General features: G+C 43.4%; 2 long non-coding RNA genes, 1 other non-coding gene and 1 pseudogene across 3 annotated transcripts in view; 2 read left to right on the forward strand and 2 right to left on the reverse strand.

The window, feature by feature from the left end:
- Window positions 1-830: 830 nt before the first annotated feature.
- Window positions 831-4,292, reverse strand: LOC143435528 (uncharacterized). Its single transcript, XR_013105901.1, has 6 exons — window positions 4,062-4,292; window positions 3,052-3,239; window positions 2,780-2,895; window positions 2,363-2,498; window positions 1,451-1,696; window positions 831-970 (listed from the first exon to the last, which is right to left on the reverse strand). It is a non-coding gene; the product is annotated as an uncharacterized LOC143435528 (long non-coding RNA).
- Window positions 4,293-9,260: 4,968 nt separating this feature from the next.
- LOC117695056 (uncharacterized) lies at window positions 9,261-13,796 on the reverse strand (annotated as a pseudogene).
- Window positions 13,797-21,120: 7,324 nt separating this feature from the next.
- Trnaa-ugc (transfer RNA alanine (anticodon UGC)) lies at window positions 21,121-21,192 on the forward strand. Its single transcript has one exon. It is a non-coding gene; the product is annotated as a tRNA-Ala (tRNA).
- A 2,468-nt stretch (window positions 21,193-23,660) lies between these two features.
- LOC143435581 (uncharacterized) overlaps window positions 23,661-27,561 on the forward strand; it is an 81,113-nt gene continuing 77,212 nt past the window's right edge. The window contains exons 1-2 of the long non-coding RNA XR_013106032.1: window positions 23,661-23,765; window positions 24,878-24,924. This is a non-coding gene — a long non-coding RNA (uncharacterized LOC143435581). The remainder of the gene's footprint in view (window positions 23,766-24,877; window positions 24,925-27,561) is intronic.

A 27,561-nucleotide genomic window follows, 5' to 3' on the forward strand; every position in this document is an offset into this window, starting at 1 on the left:
CTGACAGTCCCACACTGGTTCTCCTTCTTAAGCATATGTTCAGCTGCTAGGTCTAGGTATGAAATGTGGGGAACACATCATTTTGGTTTCTGCCTTGAGGCAGTGAGCTTCTGTTCTGGGCTGCACTTGCTAAGCTTGGGCTCTGCAACTTACAGCCTGGGAGGTCTGGAGGTCCCTTTGGGTGGATGGAAATAATATAGGTCCTAAAGATAGGGTGGGGAATGTCTGAGGACCCTGCACCAGTGTGATGCAGGATGTGATGTCCTCCTTGGTTAGAAAGGCATATTTGAAGATGGCCTGGGGAAAATGAAATCTGAGACCCACTGGAAAATCAGAGGCAGGAGTTTGGAAGGATCTGAGTCCCAATTAAGTACTTAGTGAGTACACTCCCACAGGAAAACAGTTTGAAGTTCTGAGAACCGTTTGGATACTGGTGGACTGTAGTTCTCTATTAGAACAGGCAGCATGGGATCCTTTGGTGAGAAGAGGAATATTTCAGGTATGATTAGGGAGAGGAAAACGTCTAGAAGCCAAGTCAGTAAAAGAGGGTACACAGAGTACTTTGGGTAAGGGGAGACATATCCAATCTCCCTGTGTGCAGAGGAGGAATTGTTTCTGACCTTCTGGGGACATGTGATAGATCCAAGATGCTCTAAAGTAGAAAGATGAGATTGGAGGTCCCCAGGATTGTGTGGAAGAGGCTCAGCCTCTCTTACTCTTTATGTCTGGAGCACTGTTGAGCAGAAGTTGAAGGTTGATTGATACCTTGAGAATTAAAGAATGTTCCTTTATTAGCTCCAAACTTGAAATCACAATCTCGAATACATACCATCCGATAGTTGGTGCTAGGCATGACAGATGTCTTAGAAGTCTTCTAAGAGGCTGGAATGCAGTAGCCTCATATTCAGTGTCTTCCTCAAATATATGTCCATCCATGCATTTCTCTGCATGGAGGACAGACTGTCTGGGTCTGTGGGATCAAAACAAAGAAAGTAGTCTCATTTACCCTTGCCTTGATATTCTTTTCAGTGGGACCTCAGTCCACAGTGCTCTTAGATCTCTTAGGTCAGAACAGTGCTTCCCAGACCTCTGAAACTAGAAGTTGTGTGTAGGAGATGCACTGGGAAGATGGTGACTCTGTGGTGTTTCCTCGCTCACACAGGCCAGATCTAGAGCACTCCCTCTTATGAATATCTAAATCTTCCTGTGTAGAATGGGGGAGGAGCTTGGGCAGCTTTGCTCGGAAGTAGCACTGTTGTGCCCTTCCTCTACGAGGTAATGTGCCAGACTTCATGGGAATAAGAGTGTCACAGCACCCTGGTCATAAGTGGTTTTTCTGAGAAACTCTGTGAAAAGGGAAATTCTATACCTATTTGTCACAGGGGTAAAATCTCTTTCTATTTTCAATAAAATAATAAAGACCATTTCTCATTGGAGAAAATGTAAATACCTTGTGGAGCACAGGAAATTTCAGTATTGCTCGATTACTTTCCAATTATTTTTCAGTATTTAGAGTGTCCATATATTTTGTGTGCTGTGGGAAAGTCCAGGCTGCAGTTGTTTCATCATTCCAACAGGTTGAATGGTTATCTTTAGGCTATGAAACTTTTGGTCAGAGGAAATAAGTCCAAGGCCTCTTTCTTCAGTGGAGGAATGTCTCAGAATATATGTAGTAGGAATAAGTTTGGAAGATATCCTAGACAGTTGGGATATAGCAGGCACACAAAGTCAGTAGAACAAGATCAATTGACACCTTTCAAAAGAGGGTGGGCATGAGTCCACCTTGGGCTAAAAGACTTCAAGAACTGTGGGCATTAGGAGAAAGTGTTGTTGCCCCCTAGACAGAAGGGTAAGAGGAAATATTTATGAGCAGGCATGGAGTGTCTGAGGCTCCTCATTATAGGCAGAGAGAAAGGCACCAAAGCCTCACTATGAAAGGATAACATTTACAGACCTCTTGGACAGAGAGTGTGCATTTGTGGACTATTGGAACAAAAGTAGTTATTCTGATGTCCCTTTCAGATGAGAGGTGTTGGATGAGAGATACAGTTAAGTGGAATTTTTGTGCCCTCCTTCATCAGAAATGAAGTTGAAATCCTTCTTGATCAGAGAGTATAATTATTGAGGACCTTTTTGACTCGAAGTGGAATTTGAGGCCTTGGGCAGGGAGAGATTATCTCATGCCCTGTCCATCTTGTAAGATAGATATTGGACCCTCTTATATACAGAGGGTGCATTTGATATATAATGGACAGAAGTTGGTTGTCTAAAGCAATGATGTTCAGAAGTAGAGGATTAAAGCATACTTAGAGTCTGCTTAAAGTCCCAAACCTCTTTAAGGATAAAAAATGTCCTCGCCTACCTTGAGTAGGGAAGGTAGGACTGCTTCACAGTTTAGAAGATTTGCATCCTCAGTTACACTGTGGTAGGCAGCAATCTAAGCATTATTCATCAGTCATGATTGTCAGTCTCTAAGTCTTCTTGAAGTTTGTCATCAGCTACATGGGTAGAGCATGAAGGATGGTATGAAAAACAGAAGACTGAAGTTTCAAGCTCTGTTAACACAGAGCAGAATTAAATGATGCCCCTGTGGTCACACAGGTATTTTCTTAGTGGCCATGGTTAGAGGGAAATGATCTAAAGTTCATCATCAGAGGGTTATGTTTGAGGCCCATATATAGGTGGGGGATGCTTTGAGGACCCTTTGATCTTGGTCCCCTTAGGCAAAGTGAAAATCCTGAGATCCCAGGAGTGAACTCCAGTCATTTTTATTACTGACCTTGGACAGAAGGGGAAGGTTTAGGGTAGTATTTGTAAGAGCAGAAAGGCCTGAAGGCCACCTATTCCAAGTCAAGTGCTGATGACCCTTCATCCAAAGGAGATGGTATGAGATGCCTGGAAAATAGATGCAGTTTGAGTAGCCTGTATTCATAAATGGAACATCTGGAGTCATCCAGAACTGCTTTGCTTAGAAAGAAAGTGCCTGGCCATGTTTAACCAAATAGCAAGATCCAATCACCTCACTGTGCAGAAGGGGAAAATCTAGCTTACCTTGGCTAGTGGGAGAACAGTATGGTACTACATCATTTGTGTCCAAATAGTCTTCCAAGCTTTCATTATCCATCTATTGTACATCCTTTTGGGAAGAGTACAAGAAGCAATCAGCAAGCTCTTCCATCAGGATGAGAGGTGGTCTGAAATCTGATGCTCCCTCGAAGTGGTATTGGTCTGTGTGTATCCTTAAATGAGAGACAGGAACATTGCATTTCTGACAACCACCTATAGATCGCATATCTGTTAGTTTTCACTTTCCATTTGCTACCCTCTGTCATACACCCGGAAACTTGTGGGGTCCCATTCTGAGGTTGCAATTGTGTTTGCCTGGCAATTTGTTCAGAGAGATTGGCACTAACGTCAGACGAGTTTAAAGTCAAGTGTAAGGTGCCCTTGGAATGAAGCTATGAAATAGGGTATCCCATAGCTAGAGGCTACATCTGAATTTCCTATGAATACAGATGGAATGAATGAGACCCACTTGGCCATAGGAGACAAACCTGTGGTCTCTGTCATCATTGTTTCATGAGACATACACCCTTGGCCAGAAACTGGATGTCTATAGTCCTTGTGGTTGAAGGAGGAAATCATAGCCTCCTTTTACACTACACTGGACTGCATGTGAGTGGATTTGATTCTGGCTTCTACAGAAGGGATGGCACAAGGCTTACTCTACCTGGGGCCTCTTTAGCCAGAAGATAAATGACTTAGGCCTGCTTTCAAAGAAACAGAAAGTTTGAGGGTGTTTCCTCTGAATGAGTACTTTAGTCCACCTTGGACAAATGGGGAAGGTCTGCAGTAGGTTTAGTCGTAGGAGGGAGGTCTGACATTCTCTTCAGTAAAGTAAAAGGACTGAGGTAACTTGGGAAGAGAGAAAGTGCTCGGGCCTTTATGAGAAAGAGAAAACTTTGAGACCTGGTTGTGCAAAGGTATGGATGGGTTAGAAAGCCCTAGGAGAGGGGCTAAATACCATGCAGTATCCTGTTAGACATGAATGCCCCTGTTACCTTATTCAGTAAAGGAAGGTCCCAGCACTGCTCTTCAGCTTCTAACTCTTCTTTAGTTGGTAGAGGTTCCACAACTTGTGTTTGATCTGGGGGAGTTCAGGCAACAAGACAAGCCTTTTTCAAACAGCCTGGATGCCTGTCCCTGGCTGGGTTGCCTCCTTCAGTTTGTCTTAACATGTCCATGTATGGGCAACAGCAATGTGATTAGGCTATGGAGCATAACATAGGATCCAGTCCATAATTCTCCACATAGGTCCTGGGACCTTAAACTAGAGTGAAACAATATATTTCCTTAGCCACCATGGTGAAAGGTGAAAGGCTTGGCTCTCTCTTATTATAGTGTATACATTGGAGGTAGTTCAAAGACATAAGAGAATGCTTAAAGATACAAGGCAGGATACACTATTATTCAAAAGAGCATGTCTAATGTCACCTTTGGAAAAAAGGAACGTGGGAGCTTCCTTTGGTCAAAGACAGTGGCTCACATCCCCCCTTGCAGAAGTGGACAAGATCCAAGGCCACGTTGTTGGTGAAGGGAAGGGCAGAGGCCAGGTTCTCTCAGGCACTTCAAAAAACAAAAAGTGTGTGAAGTAACTGGGCAACAGAGGAGTTCTGAGACCCTCTTCTCAGAATGAGAAGTTCTAAGACAACCTTCAGCAAAGGAGAAATCCTGAATGTCTTGGTTCATAAGCTAGAGGTCCCCAGTCATATTTTGTAGAACAGAAATATCCAGTTCACCCATGGTCAGCAGGGGAAGGTTCTAGACTACATTGTGCACTGGAAGAATGTTCTGATTGCCTCACCCCAGATGCATACCCTATGTGAAATCTTTGAAAGTCCAGGCAATGATCACCTCAGTCTTCCAACAAGCATTGATGTTTCCTCATGTCTGTGTTCAAACTACACACATCTGCAAATAAATGATAGGCATCATGCATTTTTTAATTTAGAATATTTTGTTGGATATTTTACTTACAATACAGATGTCATGCCCTCTCCCCATTTCCCCTCCCTAAAACCCCCTATCCCATTCCCCCTCCTCTGTTTTGCTTTTATACCATTTTAATTACATGCGACTATTTAGGTCAGTTCTGCATTTTTGATGACCAACTTTGAGGCACAGGGTATGAAAGCCGATTTCATCTTTCTATCTTTTATCCTATGATCTAAAAGCAGAGAAATGTGAGGTACCATTGGTTGCAAATGTGTTGTAAGGACATCTTGGACAGAGCGGTTAGCTTTAAAGAAAACTTCGTTAATGGATGTGTTTGTGAGGCATGGGCTGAAGAGAAGGTCTGGTGGTTCTTTAGTTGCACAGGTGGACGTGAAGTCCCCTGGTGTAGAGGATGAAGGTTTGAAACACCCCTTTTACACAGGGGCTAGTTTTGAGAGCCCTGTTGAATAGATTTTGATTTCCCAGGGCCCCCTTTGCAGAAATTGAAGGTCTAAAATCTATTTGGCAGGTGGAGGTCAACAATAGGCCCAAAATCCTACTGGGAAGACAGACAGGGAATGTTAGATGCTCTTTTATGGAGAATGAGTGGTATAAAGCTCCCTTGATCTGACAGCCCTTTAAGGAGAAAAGACTCAAAGCAACTTTATAGGAATAGGAATTTGTAAGGACCACGTAAGGCATAATAGGTGTTTAAGGGCCCATTTGGCAAATGGGGTCTAGGGCAATGTTAGTCCTAGGAGAGTTCTGCCATTTTGTTCACTGTAGTGAGAAGGAGTAAGTTAACATTAACCCTGAGGCCCTGTTGAAAAAGGAGGACAGAATCTCCTTCAGGCAGAGTGAAGGTGCCATATACACTTCTGTCAATTGTAAAGGCCCCCGGGTACCTTATACAGTGGAGAAATTTTCTGGCAGCGATTATAAGTTTCCAATTCAGAGTTTTGTATCTGTATAGCTTGTGTTCATTCTAGGAGAGAGCAGGCAGAAACTCATTTCTTTTTCCCAAGGGTTTGGATGACTGTTGCTGGCTAGGTTACATCTAGTTTGTTCAGCTGTCCAGATCTAGGCAGAAATGTTGGAAGTTATTACGTTTCTGTGGACTTGCCTGTCGTCAGATGGCACAGGTTCTATGCTCTGATTCTAAACTTGGACTATTGGACCTCAAACCAGAGTGGACTAGGGTCCCTTGTTTACAGAAATAGTCACCTTTGGAACTATGCCTGATCAGTTAGTTATAAAAAGTACTTTGATCATATGTGAGAAGGTCATGGGTCCCACTTTTGAGAGAGAAAATATGTTGGGAGGATAGGGAAGAGCAGAAAGGTCACATAATCACTCAGGCAATAGGTTACCATGGGAATTGAAAGAAGGTGCAGAAGATACCTTATCAAGTGCAAATGTCCACACAGTACAGAATACCCATGTGCTCTGGGACTCTGAGGCCTGCTTCCCAGGAAACAGAGAAATTTTTTTCTTACAAATTGGTTGGTAATCTCTGGCTCCAAGTTCTCCACAAGCTGTTCAACAGCAGCACAGGCAGGGGCAACAAAGATGGACCTGCTCCATTTCAACTGTCAATCTTAAAGATAGAAGTTAGATCAGGGCTCAGATTTTTACTGTCAGGTTCAAGGATATCATTTTATGTCCCAGGATATCCATTCAGAGTGATCTGCCATCCCTTCAGTCATTTGGGGATGACTTGTCATCCAGATCAGAAGGGAAACATTAAGACCTCCTAGAGAAATAGTACTGAGAATTCTATGACTAGAAGTGGATTCTCTGAGGAAACCATTGTCAGGGGATGCTTGCTCAAAATATTATGGGAATTTTTATACTCTGATCATCGTTCCTGTCACAAGGATATCAGAACCTCCTTTCTTCCCTGGGGTACTCACTCCTACCTTTGATTAAGGGGGCACCATATTTTCCCACTGAAGCAAAGGGAGCCTCAGATCATTCCAGTTTGTCCAAAAGAGGCTTAAACATTCATTTAGGTTGAGGAATCCCATACAATTTCTGAACATCTCTGTGAGTTTTCATGTCGGTGGCTTCTCTGTAAGCTCTGTAAGCAGAAGAATGTGTATCAAGTCCCTTTCAAATTTAAGGGTGTCTAGAACTCCCTTATTCCAAGAAGATAGAAAGTATGCTTCTTCATTGACAAAGTATGCATGTCAAAGATTCTTCATTGCATCATTACTGAACCTACAGTTTTCCTTGAGCTGAAGGAGAAGTTTGGGAAACCATAGTTCACAGCTTCTTGATACTGTAGACTGAGCCTCAGATAATTTTCCTATTGTTTCCCAGATTTCCCTTTCAGGTCAGTTTTGTAGGTTCAGTAATGATGCAATGAAGAATCTTTGACATACACTGTCAAGGAAAAAGCAAACGTTCTATCTTCTTGGAATAAGGGAGATCTAGACACCCTTCAATTTGAAAGGGACTTAACACAAATTCTTCTGATTACAGAGCCTGCAGAGAAATCACTGACATGAAAACTCACGGAGATGTTCAGGAAGTTGTATGGGATTCCTCAAACTTAATGAATGTTTAAGACGTCTGACAAACTGGAATGATCTGAGGCTCCCTTTGCTTCAGTGGGAAAATATGATGCCTCTTTAATCAAAGGTAGAAGGAGTGCATACCCTTGGGAAGAAAGGAGGTCCTGGATATCCTTGTGATGGGAGAGATGATCCGAGTATAAAAAATTCCATAATATTTTATGGAAAAATTAAATTGCTTACCTTAGCTGATGAGGTCTTAGCATTGACTCACCTTCGAACTGTTCTTCAGTCTAGAAGATTCATACCTTTAGCTGAAGCAGCAGGAGACCAAATATAGTTACCATGATTCATGATCACCGTGGGTATGTGTTCACACCTCAGCATGATTGCCTCCTAAGAATTATATCCAACCAACCAGAATTATGCTAGACAGATGATTTCACAACAGGTCATGTGACTTTACTCAAGGAAGTAGCATAAGGTTCCAGGATTTGCTTTCTCCTCTTGATTTCTGTGAACTTTGACCAAAGGGAGCAATGCTCCTTGGTCAGAGGTAAAATATCCCACAGGCCCCTGAGCAGTAGGGATTGTTATGAGAGCCTATTGGGTCAAAGGGCTGACTTTGAAGGCCCCAATCATCAGAGGAAGAAAAATACCACCATTTTGAAAAGGAGAAAGGCCCTCGACCCTGTTGGACAGTAGGGGAGTATCCCTGTTTACCTTCTGTAGAGGAGGTTGGTCCAGAAACTCCAAGCTTCCACGTCTTCAGAGAACTCTAGAAAATTCTTATCTCTGAGGACTCCATTGTTGACTTGACATCGATCTGAGGTTTCTTCTGACAAGTTGGGCCAAAGTACCTGGGTGTGTTTCCTATATATAAATGGCCTTGGATCCAGGCTGAGCTTTTGATTCAGTGACCATGGGACTTGAATCCAGGGTTGTCTGTTTTTTTTTTTTTTTTTTTTTGGCAGTCAAAGGTGCATTTCCTACCCAATAAAATCTGAGGGAGAATTTCTGGTCTCTCTTAGTTGAGTGGTAAACCTGAGTCAGCCCTGAACAAAGAGAGAAGCTCCTGTGCATTCTTGGTCACAAGGATCCTTGTAGGTCACACTACAGGCGAGCCTGAATGTTTGAGATACACTCCTCAGTGACAAAGTCAGTTCTGTAGCTTGCTTCATCAGAGGGGCATGTCTCAGACATCTCCAGTGCAGACAGAGGAAGAATAAAATATATTTATTCAAGGTCAGCTGACCCCGTTGGCATACCCTAATGTCAGGGGCTACTATGGTTAGAGGAAATAAGGCTAAGGCCCTCTTCAGAAGATATTCCAACTGGGTATCAGGCCCCATGTTGTCTTGGTTTATTTTACTTCTGAGGGGGCATGACTTGATGGAGTTATTAGCTGGAGACATAAATTGTCCTTGTTCTAGAAGGGTCCATCTGAGGCCCCATTGTGACTTCATCAATTCTATTGTACGCTGATCATAAAAGGGCTGTATCTGTGGCCTTCTTGTCAAGGTCTGAAGTCCTTTGCTTATTATGTCATAGGTCTTAGGACCTCTTCAAGTCATTGAGGACTTATGGGACACCTTAGTTCTGAAGTGGTAACTCTGAGGTCAATTTGAGCAATTAATGAATGTCTGAGGTTTCAGGTTCTCAAAGGAATTGTATGTTAATGCTCCCTTGAACACTGGGGAATTTGTGACACATTTGATGTGGAGAGGGTACATCTGAACCACCCTTGAGTTACTGGTGAAAGTTGTGAAGCACATTGGTCCTATACAGTTAAGATGAAGGTCACTTAGGCTATTGGGGAAGATCTGAGTATCCCTGGTTCACAATGGACAGGTCAAAAGCCCCCTTGATCCATACAGAAATTTGGAAGATCAGTAGTTCTTAAGCTGTAGGTCTGAAGCCTACTTGAGAATGACTGGAGTGCATTTAGCCTCCTGGTTAAGACAGAGTATGCCTGAGGACCCCTTGAGAACCTTGAGAATGACTTGAGCTCCAATTCAGAGATTTGGGGAAGTGTGTGTTTTCCTGGTTTTGTGTCAGAAACACAATTTGAAGAACCCATGGACAGAATGAGAATGTTGACATATCCCAAAACTATTAAGGATACCAATCTTTAGAGGCAAAAGTCTCATACCATGTAGGGGAAAGCAGAAATTTCAAAGACTCTTGTGTCAGGGGAAGATCAAGAGTCAAGTTGGAGAGTAGAGAAGGCCTGAACATTTCCTTATCCAGTCTTCATGGGAACCAAGAACATTCCTATCATGCAGGCCAGGGAGCAGTGTAATCAATCTCCAACACGCTAAGAGGCAGTACTTAGCTAGGTCTCCTGATAAATCAGCTGCCTATTTTTGAACATGGCTTGGTTTCTTATTTCTGCTGACCAATTTTAATATACATACATACATATATATATATATGTATATATATACATATATATATGTTTATATGTATATATGTATATATACAGATATATATGTATACATATGTGTATATATATACACACATACATATGTATATATACATATAAATGCATATATACATATATATAATTATATAATATATAAATATATAAAATATTTTTAAATATATATATTCTCCTGGGTTTATGACTTTGCAGGCTACTCTTAGGCATCAGGACCTCAGACATCCATGTCCTGTTATTTGGATGGAGGTCATGAGGTCATCAGATCAGAATAAGATGCACTCAGTGCAACTTTAATGGAGGGAGTTGATTTTTTTCACCAACTAGGTCAGTTCAAGTAGGCCTAGATATACAGTGGTCAGAAGAAGCACATGTCATTCTCCACGAGAAGCACATTTTATAGCATGCCATTTTGACTACAAATTGTGAGCTACTCTTAATCAGAAGGGGGAATACTTAGCATTCTTTTAGTCAGAAGAACTTACCTGATGCTTCAATGTGTATCTGAGGCAGCTAGAAATAGAAGTTGTAAGTTTGATAGATGGTGGATGAGAAGAAAAAGTATTAAACTCCTGCTGTTTATATGGGGCACAGAGTGGGAAAACATAAGGGTGACTTTTAGATTAAAAAAAAGAATTGAAAAAGCCATGGTAAATGAGAGTAGGGCCCAGGCCACCCTCTTGAGATGGGCTGCCTTAGAGCTTCCATTTGGCAGGCTGGGAAGCTCTGATGCCTCCTTGGGAAGAAGAGGAAAGTCGGAGGCTTCCTAGGGCAGAACTTGAAGGTCTGACCCACTGTTGATTAGATGACACATTTCTGAATACTTTTCTGTCATAAAAAGCTTCTCTAAGGCCCAGTGTCTTAGATGGGGCATTTGAGAGTCTATCTCTTTCAGCCTGAAACATTCTGAGGCTGCCTGAAACAGGGGGCACATATCCAATGTCCCTTTGGTGAGAACTAGAAAGTCTTAATCTATATTGGTCAGTTTGAGAAGGACTGATAGCTCCTTTAGAGGAGAAGATATAACCAGTATATCTCCTACTTTGAAGTGGGATCCTTTTGAGATTGCTTCGAACAAAATGTGTGTATCTGTGGCCCCCAAGGTCAGAAGGGTTATAAAGGGGGTATCCAGATTCATATTGGAGTGCTGGGTCTCTCCCTTGGTAGGAGAGGGAAGGTACCAGGTCCTCTGGTTGACATATGATATGACTGTAATTTCTTTGTCTAACAGGGAATGATGTTGTACTCCCTTTTGGAACTGGTGGAGGGATGAATCCCCATAAGATAGGAACCAAAGCTGTGCGCTCCCGTTTGGAACTAATGGAAGGTTTCTCTCCCTCTTGGACAATAGGAACATGTTTTGAGCTCTCCTTAGTAGAAACAGGGTGGCTGGTATCCTCTTGGGGTGATGATGAGTGTTTGACACCCCCATGGGGACTGTCTCCATCTTGAGATGACTCAATGCCTTCTTGGTCTGCAGGAGACCTTTTCAGGGCTCCATGGGTTTCAGAGGCATTCCTCTGTCTTCTCCTGGTAAAAGTAGTGTGTCTGGGAATCTCATGAGGAGAGGTGGAATGCCTGGGGCTCTCTTCATGAGAGGGAGTGGTTTGTGTGCACTCTTCAGTAGAGATGGAGGATGCTATGCCCTCTTGGGGAGTAGCTTTTGGTTTCTTATCTTTTTTGGAAGATGAAGAATATCTGAGCTCTCTTTCTGACAAAGAGGATGGTTTGCAACTCTCATGTTCAGAATTGAAAGCTTGAGTGTCCCTTTGGTCAGAAGGGGCCTCTTTTGATGTGGTTTTGGTAGACTTGGACTGTCTGTGAATGCCTTGGGGAGGTGGGGGACTTCTGAGGCCCTCCTCAGGAGATGGTGAGGATCCACAGGCTCCTTTGGCAGAATCTGAAATGGTGAGGTTTCTGTTGGTCTCAGTTTCAAGCTTTGCACCCCTTTTGTCAGATTTGCAACCTCTTAACCCCGTTTTGGAAGAATGGCAGAGTTCCCAGCCCTCATCTTCTGATGGCACAGATTTCAATCCTGTTTGGTCTAAAGAGGCATGTCTTGATCTTGTTTCTCCCAAATTAGAATGTCTGGAGCAACCTCCTGGAGAGGGAGAACGACTGACACCTTCTTTAGGAGGGGAACTGGAAGTGGGACTTGAGTCTTGGCATACTTGAAAGATGTGAGGCTACTTTCAGCAGAAGAGATACGTTTTAAGACATCAAGTTCTGAAAGGGAAGTTTGGATATCCCCTTCAGGAAATGGGACAGATTTCAATACCCTTTGGGTAGAATTGAAAGGTCTAGGGCCTTTCTTGGGAAAAGAGGAACGCCTCTGGCGTTCTTTATGAGAAGAGGTAGGGACAAAATCATCATGTTCACAAAGTGACAGTCCCAGAAACTCTGTTGAAAAGGAAGTTCCCACAGTGTCTTGGGTAGATGGCGTAGGTTCTAGAAGCCCCTGGGCTGGTTGAGAAAGTTCTAGAGTTTCCTGGGGAGATGCTGGTGTTCCCAGAATCCTTTGTTCAGATACTAAAAGGCCCAGAGCACCTTCATTAGTTTTCAAAGGCCCCAGAGCCCCTGGCACAGATGGCAAAGATTCTAGAGTCCCTGACACAGAATCTGAACTTGTAAAAGTGCATTGGGTAGATGGCAGGGGTTCTTCTGACTCTGGACTAAGTGATGAAGAAGGTTGAAACCTGAGGGAGGTTTTTGCAGGTGACAAAGGCTCTATAATCTCTTGGGCAACAGGTGCTATTTCTGCAGTGTTTTGCACACATGGCAATGTTTCTAGTGTGCCCAGGGCAGATTCAGAAAGACCAAGATCTTCTGGATTAGATGATGAATATCCTAAAATCTCTTTTTCCAAACAGGTTCCTGGGGGCTCTTGGGATAACAAGGAAGTTCCTGGAGACCCTTGGGTAGATGTCAATGTTCCTAGAACACCCTGGGCAGACAGGGAAGGATTGAGAGACAATAAGTCAGGCTGTGACACTGTCAAATCCAATTGGACAGATGGAGAAGATCCTAGACTCACTGTGGTAGATGCTGAGAATTTGAAATCTGGTGAAGCATTGGGTGTTCCGGACTTGCCATGGGTACAGGTGTAACCTTCCAGATTCCCCTGTAAAGACAGGCAAGGGCCTCCAGCTTCTTGAACAGATAACAAAGGTCCTGGATTCACTTGAACAGATAGAGACATTGTCAAAGGCCCTAGGGAAGATGATACAGATCCTAGTGTTCCTTGTCCAGATAAAGAAATTACCATAGGACCTTTGGAAGAATGCATAGATCCTGAAGATTCTGAAGCAGGTGGATCTGTGTGTTGGGCCCTTTGAGCAGAATTCAAAGACTCATTTGGTCCCTGGCATGAAGAAGAAGGTCCTAGAGTACCCTCTGTAGGTTTAGAGAGATCAAAAGTCCCTTCTACAGAATGGGAAGTATCCGAAAGGCTTAGGGAAGAAAGTAAGGGAATAAGTTGGGCAGATATTGATAGTTCCAGAGGTGAGCCACCAGATACCACATGTCCTGTGGTAGATGTTGAAGATTTTTGCACACCTGGTGCAGATGATGAATATCCTAGAGGCCCCTGGGGAGATGGCAAAGGCTCAACAAAGCCTTGTGCAGTTGCAGAAATGGTCAGAGATCCTTGTTCAGATTTCAAAGTTCCTGTTGTCTTTTGAGCAGGGTGGGTATATCCCTGACACACTGGAGTAGATGGTGAATCTGCCACTGTGCAGGCTGTAGAGGTGCACTGTGTTCCTGTACCTTGTGTATGTAAAGGACTTGAAAACCTTTGGGGGGATGTAGAATGATGGGCAGAACTTTGCGTAGATGTGGATTGACATACTGTCCCCTGTGTAGATAAACAGGGACCCACAGCTCCATGAGCAGAACCCAAAGATGCTTGAGTTCCCTGTTCTGTTGAGGAAAGACCCAGAGGATTATAAGAACCTTCAGAACATTGTGATGTATTTATCATTGCCTGGGCTGAGATGGAAAGTTTCAGAAGCCCCTGGGATGATTGCAAAGGTGCTAGACACCCTTGACCGGATGCAAAAGTTTCTGCACCTCCTTGAGTAGAAGATGAATGTCTACCAGGTTCTGGAGGTGATGGTGGCAAAGTTCCTAGAGTCGCTGACACAGGTTGAGAAGGTGATACATCCTCCCTCACTAGGGGCGAATGGCCCAAGGTACTCTGTGTTTCTTTGTCTTGCCCCACAGGCAAAGTTTCCTCTGCTGCCCTGGAAAGTTCCTTGGGCTTTTGAGAAGATAGCAAAGCTCCTAGAACCCCTGGAGCAGGTCCAGTCGTCTGTGGGGAACATGATGAACATTGTCCAGTATGTTGAGCAGGTGGAGAAAATGTAAGAGCCCTCTGGGAAGGAGTGGGATGTTTCAAAGACTTTGGAACAGATGACACAGTTTCTATATGCTCTTGTTTGGATGTGGATGTTTTCAGAGACTCTTGGGCAGATAGGGAAGTTCCCAGAACCCCTTGTGCAGATGACAAAGATCCTAAAGTTCCTTCTGCAGATAAGGGAATTCCCAGAGGCACTTGAGCAGATGGAAAAATTCCTAGTTCCTGCTTGTCACTTTCTTTATAACCTAGAGTCCCTGAGCTAGGACACAAAGGTTCGTTAATCCCCTGGGCAGCTATGCCCTTTCCCAAAGTGGTTTCTGCACAAAGGGAAGCTTGTGCAGGCACCTGAGTAGATGCTGAGGGTAATGGAGAAATTTGTGCCAATGCATGCGGCTCAAGAGCTGCTTGGGAATATAGGGAACTTGACACAGTTTTTGGCAAAGATGATGGAGGGGCTGGACTTGCTTGTTTGGGTGAGGAATGCTTCGGGGTATGGGGCAAAGTTCCTGCAGTCCTTGGCACACACGGAGACCTTCCTAAAGAACCTGAGACAGAAGACAAATGCCTATGAGTATGCTGGGCAGACTCAGATGTTCCCAGAGTCTTTTGGGAAGATGATGACTGCTGGAGAGGATGTTGAGTACATCGTGACTGGCACAGAGTTGCCTGAGCAGATATGCAAAGTTTGGTAGACAGAAAATGTGCTAGATCACTGGAGACTTCTAAAGAAGATTCCTGAGATCCGTGATCATCTAGTGAATGTCCGGAAGGCTCTGAGGGAGATGGCAAAGGGCCTGTAGTCCCTTGGAAAGAAGGTGAGGTATCCTGAGATTCTACCATGTGTGATGAGTGCCCTAGCTCTTTTTGGGTAGATGTTGAATTCTCTGGAAACTCTGGGGTAGATGGCAAAGAACCCACAGTTTCTTGGACAGCCATAGAATGTTCTAGAGGCCATTGTTTACATCCCACAGTTGTGAGAGTCCCTGCTGTCGTTTGGGGAGGTTTCTGAGCACATCGTGCAGATGATGAAGGTTTCACACTCCCTTTGGAAGATAACAATGGTTTTTTAGTTTTGGTACTAGAAGAAGATCCTTGTTTAGATGGCAAATTTTCTAGAGTCCTAGTTTCAGATTTGGGCAGTCGCCTAGCCCCTCTAGGAGACAGAGAATGTTTTTCAGCCCCTTGATTAGATGGCAATACTTTTTCCTTCCTATGGGCATGTCGAGTAGATCCTAATGCCCCTTTATGACATGGTGAAGGGCCTCCAGTCCCTTGTGCTGATATAGATTGTCCCAGATTGTCATTTTCTGATTGGTATTCTGTCCCTTCCCCTTGTTCAGATGCCAAAGTCTCTAGGGTACCTTGTGCAGAAGGATTTTTAGATGCTTTACAAGGCGTGGAAGTTTTCAGAGATGTTTGGGCTAATGGCACACATTCTAGACAATTCTTTTTAGATGTGGACTTTCCCTTAGACCCTTGGAACTTTAGAAAAGGTTGTGTAGATTTGAAGTCTATTTTGGAAAGTGACAAATCACTTTGAGCATGGCAAACATGTTCTGGAGCCTTTGGGAGAGATGAAGAAATTCCCTGAAGCCCTGGAGCAGATGGTGAACATACTAGAGCTTTTGGGGTAGACAGAGAAGGCCCCTGAGCCTTTTGGGAAGATACGGATTGTCCAGCATGCCCTTGGGTAGATTGGCAACTTACCATAGTCCCTTGGTCATTTGTGGAACATTCCAAGGCCTTTGGGAGAGACATAGATGGTGTGGGACTCACCTGAGGAGTAGTTACAGCTTTTGAAGTTTCTTTGGCATCAGGAGATGATGCAAGCCCCCGTTTTGCAGAAGGAGGAAGGTCGAAACTGTCTTCATCAGATGGGAAACTTCTGAAGCCTCCTTTGTCAGAAGGATCAACTCTTAACCTGTTTTTCCTAGAAACTCGATGCCTGGGGACCACTTTGTTAGAGAGAGAACGTCTACCAGTTCCCCCCAGAGAAGGCATGTAAAAGGAACACTCTTGGGTAGGTGGAGATAATTGTAGAGCACCCTGTTGAGATATAGTACATCCTAAGGCCTCTTGCTGAGATGGAGAAGGTCTTAATGTGCCCTGTGTAGCTGTGCAAGTCTTGACTGTGGCTTCAGCATGTGGGGAAGGTACTAGAGCTACCTGTGTAGATGTGGTCTCTCCTAGAGCACCATGGACATGTGTGAGAGGTCTAAGAGCCTCATGGGCAGGTAGGGAAGTTTCTAGACCTCCTCCTTGTGTACATGCGGAAGTTCGAAGGGAACATTCTTCAGCTGAAGAAGGGAATAACACCTTTTGTATAGAAACGTCAGGCTTCATTGCCATTTGGATGGGCAAAACAGCTTCCAAGGCCCCTTTGGAAGATAAGGTAGAATCCAGAGCCTTTAAAGTATTTGGAATATGTTCTGGAGACACTTGTGGGCATGGAGAAGGACCAACGGCCCTTTGTGCAGATGAGGAAGAGTCTATAGCACCTTGTGTAGTTGGAGAAGATGGCTGATCCTCTTGAAGAGATAGGGAAGTTCCCATAGCCTCCTGTGAAGTTTGGGGAGATCCCATGGATTCTTGTGCATAGGTGGAATCCAAGAAATTCCCTTTTTTAGATGTACAGGATGCTCCAGACTCTTGTGTATGCATATCACGTCCCACAGCCCCTCTTACACATGGGATTGGATCCAGAACATTCTGTACAGGTGGAATATGTCCTAGAACATCTTTTGTAGATGTGCCACATCCACAAGCCGTTTCTAAAGATGGGGCTGTGGCTAGAACTCCGTTTGTATATGTATTCTGTCCCACAGTCCCTTCCTGAGTTGGGTTAGTACTTGGAGAAATTTGTACAGTTTTGGAAAATCCTAGCATATCTGATGTGTTAGTAGAAATTTTTAGAGCCTCTCCTACTGATACAGAATGATCTAGATTCCCATGGGGAGGCAGGGAAGGTTGTATTGTCTCAGCACACTGTACAAGTATGGAACTTGCATGGCTCACTGGCATTGTTTTGGTACAACCTTGGCTCTTTTGGTCCTGATGACAAGTCAGGAGGGCCCTTTTGGATGGTAGGGGATATATGAATAATTCTCTGTCAGATATGGACATTTTGAAGCCCAGCTGTTTAGAAGGAGCATCTTTCATTGTCCTTTTGCTGGAGTGGGAATTTTCAGGATCCCTTTTCACAGAAGGAGAATATGTTATTCTCCTTTTATGTGGGAGAGCAGACTTGAGAACATGTCTTTGACCATCTTCTGTAGAGGGAGACAATCCTAGTGCTCCCCTGACAGATTGGGACGGTCTCAGAACCCCTGATGAAGATGGTGAAGGTGCTAGATGACTTTGTGTGTGTGCAGAAGGCACAAGAGTCCCTTGGGTGGCCTCGGGTGTTCCCAACACATCTTGTGTCTGTGTGGAACTCTCAAGAACTCCTTCTGAAAATGACAAAGGTCCTTGAGCTCCTGGTGTAGATGTTGGAAGATTTTTCTCCACTTGGGCAGGTGTGAGCGTTGTGAGGCTCACATGGGAACCTGTGATTGCATTTAGCCCCCTTTGGACTGTAAGAGATGATCTAAGCCCATTTTTTAATGGTGTGGGACTTTGAAAGTCCTCCTGGATTAAAGGGGAAGTTCTGAAATCCCCTTGGTCAGCAGGGTCAGTTCTCAAGCTCACTTTACTAGAAGCAGATTGCTTAAGGCACTTTGGGGATGAGGGGGAACATTTTTGGCTGTCTTTGTGAGAGGACTTATCTCTCTTCCTTGCTTTGGCAGCTGTCAAACACGTTAAACTCTCCTGGGAAGAAGTGGTAGGACTTGTTCCATTTGTGAAAAATGAGAAGTCACTGATCTTACTTTTGGGAGAAGAAGGTTTGGAGCTGTCTTTTTCTGATGGGGCCTGTTGTAGGTCCCCTTGACCAGAGGGGTCTTGCCCAACATGCTTTGGAGGAGAAGTGGAAAGTTTGGAGACCTGTAGGGTAGGGGATAAACTTTTGAACCTCCTTCTGGAAGAGGAGACATGTATGATTTTCCTTTCAGGACAAGTGGAAAGTCTTTGGGATGCCTGGGCAGATGTGGAATGTCCCACAGACCCTTGGAAACCTTTGGTTAGTTCCAGAACACTTTGGTGGGATACAGACCGTCCCTGAGCATCTGGAGGAGAAGTGGAAGATCCCAGAACTCCTTGGCTAGATAGGGAAGGGTGTAGGGAACCTTGAATGTGTGGGGAAATTACCTGTTCACATTGGCCTGCAGAAGACTCAGCAGAAGATGACCCAAGCACAGCAAAAGAATCGGCGGAAGATGACCCAGGCACAGCAGAAGAGTCAGCAGAAGATGTTTCAGGCACAGCAGAAGAATCAGCACAAGATTTTCCAGGCAGAGCAGAAGAATCAGCAGAAGATGGCCCAGGCACAGCAGAAGGGTCAGCACAAGATGTTCCAGGTAGAGCAGAAGAATCAGCAGAAGATGTTCCAGGCACAGCAGAAGGGTCAGCACAAGATGGCCCAGGCACAGCAGAAGAGTCAGCAGAAGATGACCCAGGCACAGCAGAAGAATCAGCACAAGATGTTCCAGGCACAGCAGATGAGTCAGCAGAAGATGTTCCAGGCACAGCAGAAGAATCAGCACAAGATGTTCCAGGCAGAGCAGAAGAATCAGCAGAAGATGGCCCAGGCACAGCAGAAGGGTCAGCAGAAGATGTTCCAGGCACAGCAGAAGAATCAGCAGAAGATGTTCCAGGCACAGCAGAAGAATCAGCAGAAGATGTCTCAGGCACAGCAGAAGAATCAGCACAAGATGTTCCAGGCAGAGCAGAAGAATCAGCAGAAGATGGCCCAGGCACAGCAGAAGGGTCAGCAGAAGATGGCCCAGGCACAGCAGAAGTGTCAGCAGAAGATGGCCCAGCCACAGTGTGATCTTCTTTGAAGTTTGAACTGGCATCTTCAGTACTGTGCTTTGTAGATGTTCCAGGTACACTGCGACCCAACTGGTCAAAGTCCATAGGTTCTTCAAACCCAGTAGACACTGCCCGGCTTTTCTTCACCTTCCCAGGTATGGGCACAGAAGATAAGGCCACTCTTTTTCTGGTGGCAGGCTGTAAAACAGATGGTCTGGTGTCCCTAGTCAGTGGGTTACTCATACCCTCAGGAACCCTCAGAGGCAGTGGAACTGTCAATGTCCTATTCTCTTTCAGATCCCTCAGAGGGTCCAGGGTACTCTTATTGGCTGAAGCCTTTATAAGATCTTTGAGTTCCTGTAGCTTTTCTGTAACCTTAGCGTCCGGTTTCTTGAATCTCTGGTCTTCATAGGGCTTTGTGCACCTGAACTTGTGCCTAGTCGGTCTAATGAGTCCCGGAGGTACAAAGTCCCTTGGGTCTCTGCTGATCAAGTGCTTCCCCCATTGGGGGACACTGAAGGGGGTCCCAGGCCGTGGAGGCTGGGAACCCTGCAAGTGCTTCCCCCCTTGGGGTAGGGTGTGAATATCCGGTTGGGGGACACTGAAGGGAGTCCCAGGCCGTGGAGGCTGGGAAAACGGAGGTCTACGGTCAGAGGGTAAAGTCCTTGCTGAGGCTCGCTGGCCTCTCTCCACACGTCTGGCCATTTTGAGTCATTAAGGAAATTGAAAGAAGAAATGGGAAAGGGTCTACTACCCCTTGAAGGGGCAGCGAATGTACTTGCCAATGGTGATTCACAGAAAGTAGCAGTTAAGCAGGATCGTTTGAGAGCGACTTTCTCTCCCGAGAAATGTGGACGCGTCCAGGAGGTGAAGGGCACAGAACTAGAGTGACTGTTGTTCTCGAGAATCAAGCATAGCTCCACAGCGGCGGTCCTCGGGCCTGCACGGGCCTGCACGGGCCTGTCTCGAGCTGCCTCACCTGGCAGTTCTGCTTGCAGTAGCAGGGCAATCATCCAAGCGTTCTGAATGGGGAGGGACACTGAGGACCGTCTTCCTTAGAGTCCAGAGTGCTACCTGGTCTGGTGCCCACTGTCAGGGGCCATGACAAGGAATTGTTGGAGCATCATGATTGGAAAGGGCAAGGGGTGCTTAGGAGACTGTGCTCTCAAGTCCCATTTGTGCCAGGATAGAACCCTCTAACCGGAGGCCATCGATGTTGCAGTGATGTCTGTTGGAGCCTCGTAGCTGGATGGGAAAGGCTAATCCAGAACCTTGCTCATCAGAGTCTGTGGGGGCTAGACAGTCACTTTCATTTGTGCTATGGAAAGAATAAGTGATAGAATTATATGAACAAATAGTTATTTTAATTTACCCACTAGAATATATGAAGTGATAAATAGTGTATGGGAAAGTTTTGAAAGAAAATGACCAGCTTCCCAAAAATTTTAAAATCAGTTTTTGAAGCCCTGACAGCTAAGGCATGTTTTAAAAGAGAATAAAGTATGTTGAGGAAGTTACAGGAAACTTTGATGCGCTAAGATATAATAGCATATTGCTAATTCAGTAACATTATTATTAATTTGACATTATTCTGTTAATTGGACTAATTATCCAACATAAAATTGAGTTAAAATTGATGAGCCCGAGTAATTAAAAGTCTTATTTATTGTAGGTCTGTCATGTTTTAAAGAGCATAACATTTATTGCTATTAATATTGCTATTTTCTTTTTATTGAGAATAGATTCTTTATTCATAGAAGAAATCAGGTAAAAGTCTTCTAAAACATTAAAGTGGAAGCTATGAATTATAGACAAAGACCTGATACAAGTCCTTGCAAGACCTACGAATGCTGCATCAGTTTCTATGACTTCATATAGGCTAAAATCGGACTTTTAGCAAGCTTGGGGATGTAGCTCAATGGTAGAGCACATGCTTTGCATGTATGAGGCACCGGGTTCGATTCCCGGCATCTCCAAGTACGTTCTTTTAATTTTTTAGGCTTTTTTGTTTCAAATTTTGTTTCCACATAAAGTGTTCTAGACATTAACTTTCTGTTTTGAGGGCATATATGCAAAGGTAATTATTGAGTGAAACCGCTCGTCTATTGCTATGACAACAATGTTTATCTATAACCATGACGACATTTCCATGGAGACCTCCTTGTTCTGGTGAGTACTGTGTGATCATGCCTCCAGGAATATGTTTTGTTCACAGCTGGAGCAAAGCTCTGCTTTTGTGCTGGTGGCAGTTTCCCTAAGAGTGTGTGCTTTGTTTGGTGATAGACAACAGGGATGAATGAGTTCTGCTTTGAGAGAAAGGAAGGGAGGGCGGGGCTGAGCATTCCTAGTTACTGAACAGAGAGAGAGAGAGAGAGAGAGAGAGAGAGAGAGAGAGAGAGAGAGAGAGAGAGAGAGAGAGAGAGAGAGGAGAGAGAGGAGAGAGAGAAGAATTGTGGTTGTCATAGTAACCTGGGGTCTTTGTGGACACGTTTTCAATGGCGACCTAGGTGATGCAGTGAAAGGAGCAATCTCTGTAGCCAAGCTTATGGGTTCCCAGAGGTGAGCACTTGAATCTCCCTGAGGGTAGGAAGCCAGATGCACGGATCCCAGACCCAAGCTGGCTCACTCCCACATCGGGATTTGTGACCAGTGTGTCCCCTCCAGAAAGAGAGAGATTTGTGATCATTCTGTCTCTTAGAGGGTGCTGCTCTGCACTAGGCTACACTGGAGACATTGCCAGGGTGTTCTGGGGAGCGGAGGGAGGAGGGGGAGATAGGACAGAATATAGTGTACACTCTCCCATTCTTCTGTGAAACCGGTATGAGAGGTGGGGCTTTAAGTGCTAAAGCCTAAACAATAGTCTATGATTGTCCTGTATAGATGTCTCAGATGATTATTTACATATGCAGTTGGTTAGAAAACTTTTTTGTCTTCCTTTCTTTTTTTTTTTTTTTTTTTTTTTTTGGTTTTTGTTTGTTTAACTTGCAATTTTGCTTTGTTTTGAGACCATGTTTTACTGTGTCCTAGCCTGGCAGACACCTGTGTGCTTTGGATTTCTTGGAAACTTTAAGTTGCATTCTTTTGTGGTACCCACAAAACCACATGACCCCTATGTCACCTCAGAACCCCTGCCATGGTCTGCACCCTTACCTTGTTAATGTCGATAATAAACCTCTTATAAAATTAATTGCAGGCCCAGAGCCTAATTAAAATTTATTTATGCTCTCTTTAGCCCAGAAAGTAAGTATCCATTCCCTGACCCCTCTGTGTTGGAATCACCTAGCATCTTATCACTGATAGATAAAGCTTTATCTGCCATGCTAACACATTTTTTTAAATTCACTTTATATTATCTTAAGAAAACCATAGCTTTCTACCAAAAAGCCTGAAAGTGCCATCAGATAGTAGCTAGTGCCAACAGCTGAGGTTTGGCCTACTTAACACTTACATCAATGTATATAAGAAGTGTTCGATTCGTAGTTTATTTGCTCTGCTACTATAAACACTTCATGAAACTGCTTCCAAGTTGTACCGTGCAGTTTGTAGTAACCTACATCCGCCTCATTCATATTTGACTCCAGAATAAACTTCTTCCCTTTGAGGTGACAGCTATATTATTGTATCAGCATTTGTACATGTGGTGTTCTGTACGTGTGTGTGTGTGTGTGTGTGTGTGTGTGTGTGTGTGAATCTCTGAAGTTTCCAGGAATATTCTCTGTGTGGGACATTAAGGGTTAAATTATGACCTCATGACATTCACAGTCAGATGCCAGCATATATTAGAAGGACATGTGGAATACAACTTTCTACCGCTTGCATTGCTTGCCTAGTGTCAAAATGTTGACACCTAAATGACTCCTGTGGGATCTCGAAGGGACTAATAATACAGTCATGAATGTTAGTTAAATCACTTACTGCTGTGATGATATCTTTTCAGGGTTAAAATTCTATTGCTACTTCTTCAAAGGTGATCTGGTGTTTAGTACATTGCTTCTTTATTCTCCATATTGATTTATATCCCTATGGCTCAGAATACCCATTTTTTTCTCACACTGTTACCCACTCATATTGCCATTCTATAGTTTGAAGATCAGTTTGACCCAGTGTTGGCCAGTGGAATTCATGGTGTCTTCATCTGTTGCCTCTGGAATATTTCCTGAGTCTAAACATTTCACTCTGTGCCTTTGTATAGTACATGGAAAGGCGGGGCACCTGGAAATGTAATGGTAAATGGACAAGCTCACACTTCCACTCTGTGTATATATTCCCTGGCATTGCTGGGTGTGTCCAGGGTTATCAACTAGGAAGAAGAAAGTGATCCTGTATTCCTTCTACTGAAGTAGTCTGGCCAGACAAGCCACCATCATTCCATCCTCTGGGATTTAGCTGCTTTCTCCTCCTGGTTTCCTCTACTCCATGTTTCTTTCCTGTGTGTTACCTTCCAGTGTGACAGAGAAAGGTTTGATCTCTGAATCCCATTGTCCTCATGTAAGTCTCCAGCAGAAGTTGTGGACCATATTACACCCGTGCTTCAAGATCTGGATGAAAGGTATTTAGATATAGATTAAGTGCATGTGTCATCCCACCTAGACAGAAAGGCCAACAATCTTGTTGTTCAGTCAACAAGACTGAAGGTTGCAACAGTCCCAGTTTGGTGTTCAGGAGGATTCTTTTGGAGCTTCTGGTCCTTGGTCTTCATTGAAGTCACAGAAAAGTAGGTTCATACACCAGCAAATGAATACCCAAGAAACAAGATAACAGAACTTGAAGATGAGAGTAAAGGCAAGCAGGCAAAACCAAAAAGCTTTCTTTTTCCATGTACTTTCATGTGGTCTTCTAACAGAAGGTGTGGCCAAGATTTAGGGTTGGCTTTTTACCTCAATTATCCAAACAAGAGAATCTCCTTTAGGAGAGCCCAGCTGCTTGGGTTTTAGTTCATTTCAAATGTAGGCAAGCTGACTACCAAGATTAGCCATCATAATCCTTAAGGAAAGTTTTGCCATATGACCAGTATACAGTATGAGTAAGTAACATCTTCCCACTAAAGGTTAGCTCATAATATTAGTGTATGTTTCAAAAATATCTTTTCATTATTCTTAAATTTTTTAAACATCATAATTTTTATTTCTGGTTTCATTTATTTGTCATTGACTAATATGTTTTTGCTCATTTTAAGTGTTCAATGTAATATTTACATGGATATATGTTTTGAAATCCACTAGTTCCAGATTTTACTTTAACAGGCAATTAAAATAGTTTTTTCTTTGCTTGGTAAATTTACCTATTTTCATTTTTTATAAAATAAATATACCTGTATATTATAATATATCATATTGTATTATATTATATTATATTATATTATCAGTGTGTAATGTTGACAGATGGAGATGGACATGATTTAATTCTTATTGATGAAAGATGTCTTGCCACCATACAGAGGAAGGATGAAGGAGAGGAGGATGAGGGAGTGGGTGGAGGCAGCCATTGTAGGACATTTGGGAAGGTTAAGGGAGGAATGAAAGTGGAGAGGAGCCATGCTATAGCAGTGTGTGGTGGGGAACTAACCCCTGTATGGTATTGTCTGGGATAGAGTAGGTACTACCTGTATCTGCCCTATATTTGGCTTGTGGAGAACATTCTAACAGCTCTGGTTTCATCTAGATACACGAAGATACAGTGGTTCTGTTTAAGGACATCAGTTGTTCCAGGTGGGTTTTTTTCTTTTACACATTCTGAGGATATTCTGCATACCCAAACTAGTTACTACGAAAACTAGCCATTTAATAATATATGTTAGCTGATGAAGAATTTTTGGATGTAAGCCTTCTTTTCCAAATATAAATGTAACAAAATTTCCAAAAGAGTGAGATGCTTTACATTGGCCTAAAAAATGTGAACACAGAATTTACTATATTCTTGGAAATGTTTCTTCTTCTGCAGGATGTTGAGCATACTGCCAGTTTCACTGATGAATCAAATGAGAGTTTTAGTAAAAGTGGAAGTACGGAGAGAGTCTAGATGCTGCAGCTGAGGCTTGTCCCAATTCTTTCTCCAGAAGTCCATTTTAAAATATGCACAGTTCAACACCATTCTGACACATATACAGGGATAAGCAGGAATAACCACCAAAACTCCCTACAAGATCTGCAGGCAAGCTTTCTGACACATCCTTTTCACAGAGCGAGAAGCATAGCTCTGAGAAGAGTGTCCCCCCTGTCTTATCCTCCCAAATATTCCCTGCCTGGAGTTAAAAATTAGTTCCAGGGCATGCTGGGTCACGGAAACACATCTCTTTCAATCTCTTAGAACATAATCCCAGGTCTCAGATAAATCTGGGATCCCTTTATTTTTCTCATGTACTCCCAGGAACTTTTAGCACTGTGGTAGTGAACCCACATTCACAGTTTAGTACAAAGGGAACCCAGTTCTTCCTTCCCCATCATTTTCATCTCTACAAACTGTACCAAATTCTGACATTTCCTCTGTATATCAGTCATCAGTACTCTGCTTAAATATGTGACTGATCATTTTGTCTAAATTTTGTCCTATTTTTCTGTAGGGTCAAAACTATTGATTCTGCACAGCCAGCCACAGATAGTAGAACAGCACCATCCAGTCCCTTGTTACTTCTCTTTGAGAAAACTGGGGACATTCACACACACACACACACACACACACACACACACACATCATTGATAGAGGATGCACATGTATATATCTTCTGTACATAGTGACAGTATTGACTGTGTTCAGTTTCATGGAGCAAATGAGTGAGATGGACAAATGGATTTCCTCTGTGTGCTCTGTGTGTGCATGCATGTGCGTGTTGTCATACTAGCTTCTACAGCTTCATCATGTCTATTCTTTATATTCACCTTAGACCAGGACTGGGTTCCAATCTCGGGTTTATATTAGATATACCTAAGATACTAAGTGTTGTATGCCATGAGAATATAATCCAGCCTATGCTCTTCCCCTCCCCACCATACAGAATACATCAGACCTGACTTGCACTGATGTAGTTCTTGTGATACCCACGAGGTGGCAGCACTATATTCTTACAATTTAATGAAAGGGGCTGATGTTTTACAGAGTAGCAAATATCCCCAAGTTAATGTATTTCTAGTGTGTTGGGAAGCTTCCTGGGTATACTAGAGCAGTTCCATTCATGCATTACCACAAATCTAGTGCTCAACATTTCACTTCATCTCCACTCAGTGTAAAGTGAGCAGTTCAAAATGTATATACACGGGCATTTTATGGAGAATATGGTATCCATACTGGGATTGAATTCTGTGGCCCTCAGGTATGTTTCCCACATATTCCAACCCCTCTCCAGAAGACTATGGTATGGCTACATAGATCTCTCCCTGTCAGACACCTTCACTCTCTGTCAATCATCAGCCAAACACTATGTTCCTTGGTGACTTTAAGAGCATCCTGGTGTTTGTGGTCTGTTTTACTATTATTCTTTCATGCTGATCATTTTAACAGGCAAAGTTGAAAATATTTGTTCATGGTGGATTAGGTTTTATTTGTGTGTGTGTGTGTGTGTGTGTCTGTGCCTGTGTGCATGGATGTCCCCGGGGGATTGCGAATATATGCTTTTGTTTATACAAATGAGTGTATGAGTGTGTGTGTGTGTGTGTGTGTGTGTGTGTGTGTGTGTGTGTGCCTGTGCATGTGCATGTGTATGTGAGTGCCTGTTTGCATGCTCATATGGGGGGGAGGTTATGTGCATATGTGCATTTTTGTATACGAATGAGTGTATCACTGTGTCTGTCTGTCTGTCTGTTGTCTGTCTGTCAGGCTGTATATGTGTGTGTGGTTCATGTGCATGTTTACGTTCATGTTAAGGCCACAAAAGGACTTTGGGTGACTTACTCTATCACTTTCTGATTTATTCACTTGGGAAAAGTTCTGTCACTAGACTTGTAACTAGGCTGGAAGTCAGCAGATCTCACCCAAAATCCATCTTCACAGCAGAGGGTTAGAGTTGTATGTGTCACTGTGGCCAGCATTTGTGCCTTTGAAAGTCCTGGGGGATGGGACAGTCCTAGAGTACAGGATTAATGTAGGAGACTTGTCAGGAAAACATATCCTTATCATGAGCAAAATGATGCTTATGACAGGAACAGAAATCTTTCTCTTAGTTTTATGCTTTAAAACTTGTGTATAGGCAGCTAGAGACATCTAAGGAAAAGTGATCTACATATGTTACAGTCTTTGTAACCAGGATATTCTGTTTTTTAAATTGGGTATTATATTTACATTTCAGATTTTATCCCCTTACCCCACTTCCCCCCACCACCCAGAAGCCTCCTATCCCATCCCTCATTCTCATG

The sequence above is a fragment of the Arvicanthis niloticus genome, chromosome X (assembly GCF_011762505.2).
Source record: "Arvicanthis niloticus isolate mArvNil1 chromosome X, mArvNil1.pat.X, whole genome shotgun sequence".
NCBI lineage: Eukaryota > Metazoa > Chordata > Mammalia > Rodentia > Muridae > Arvicanthis > Arvicanthis niloticus.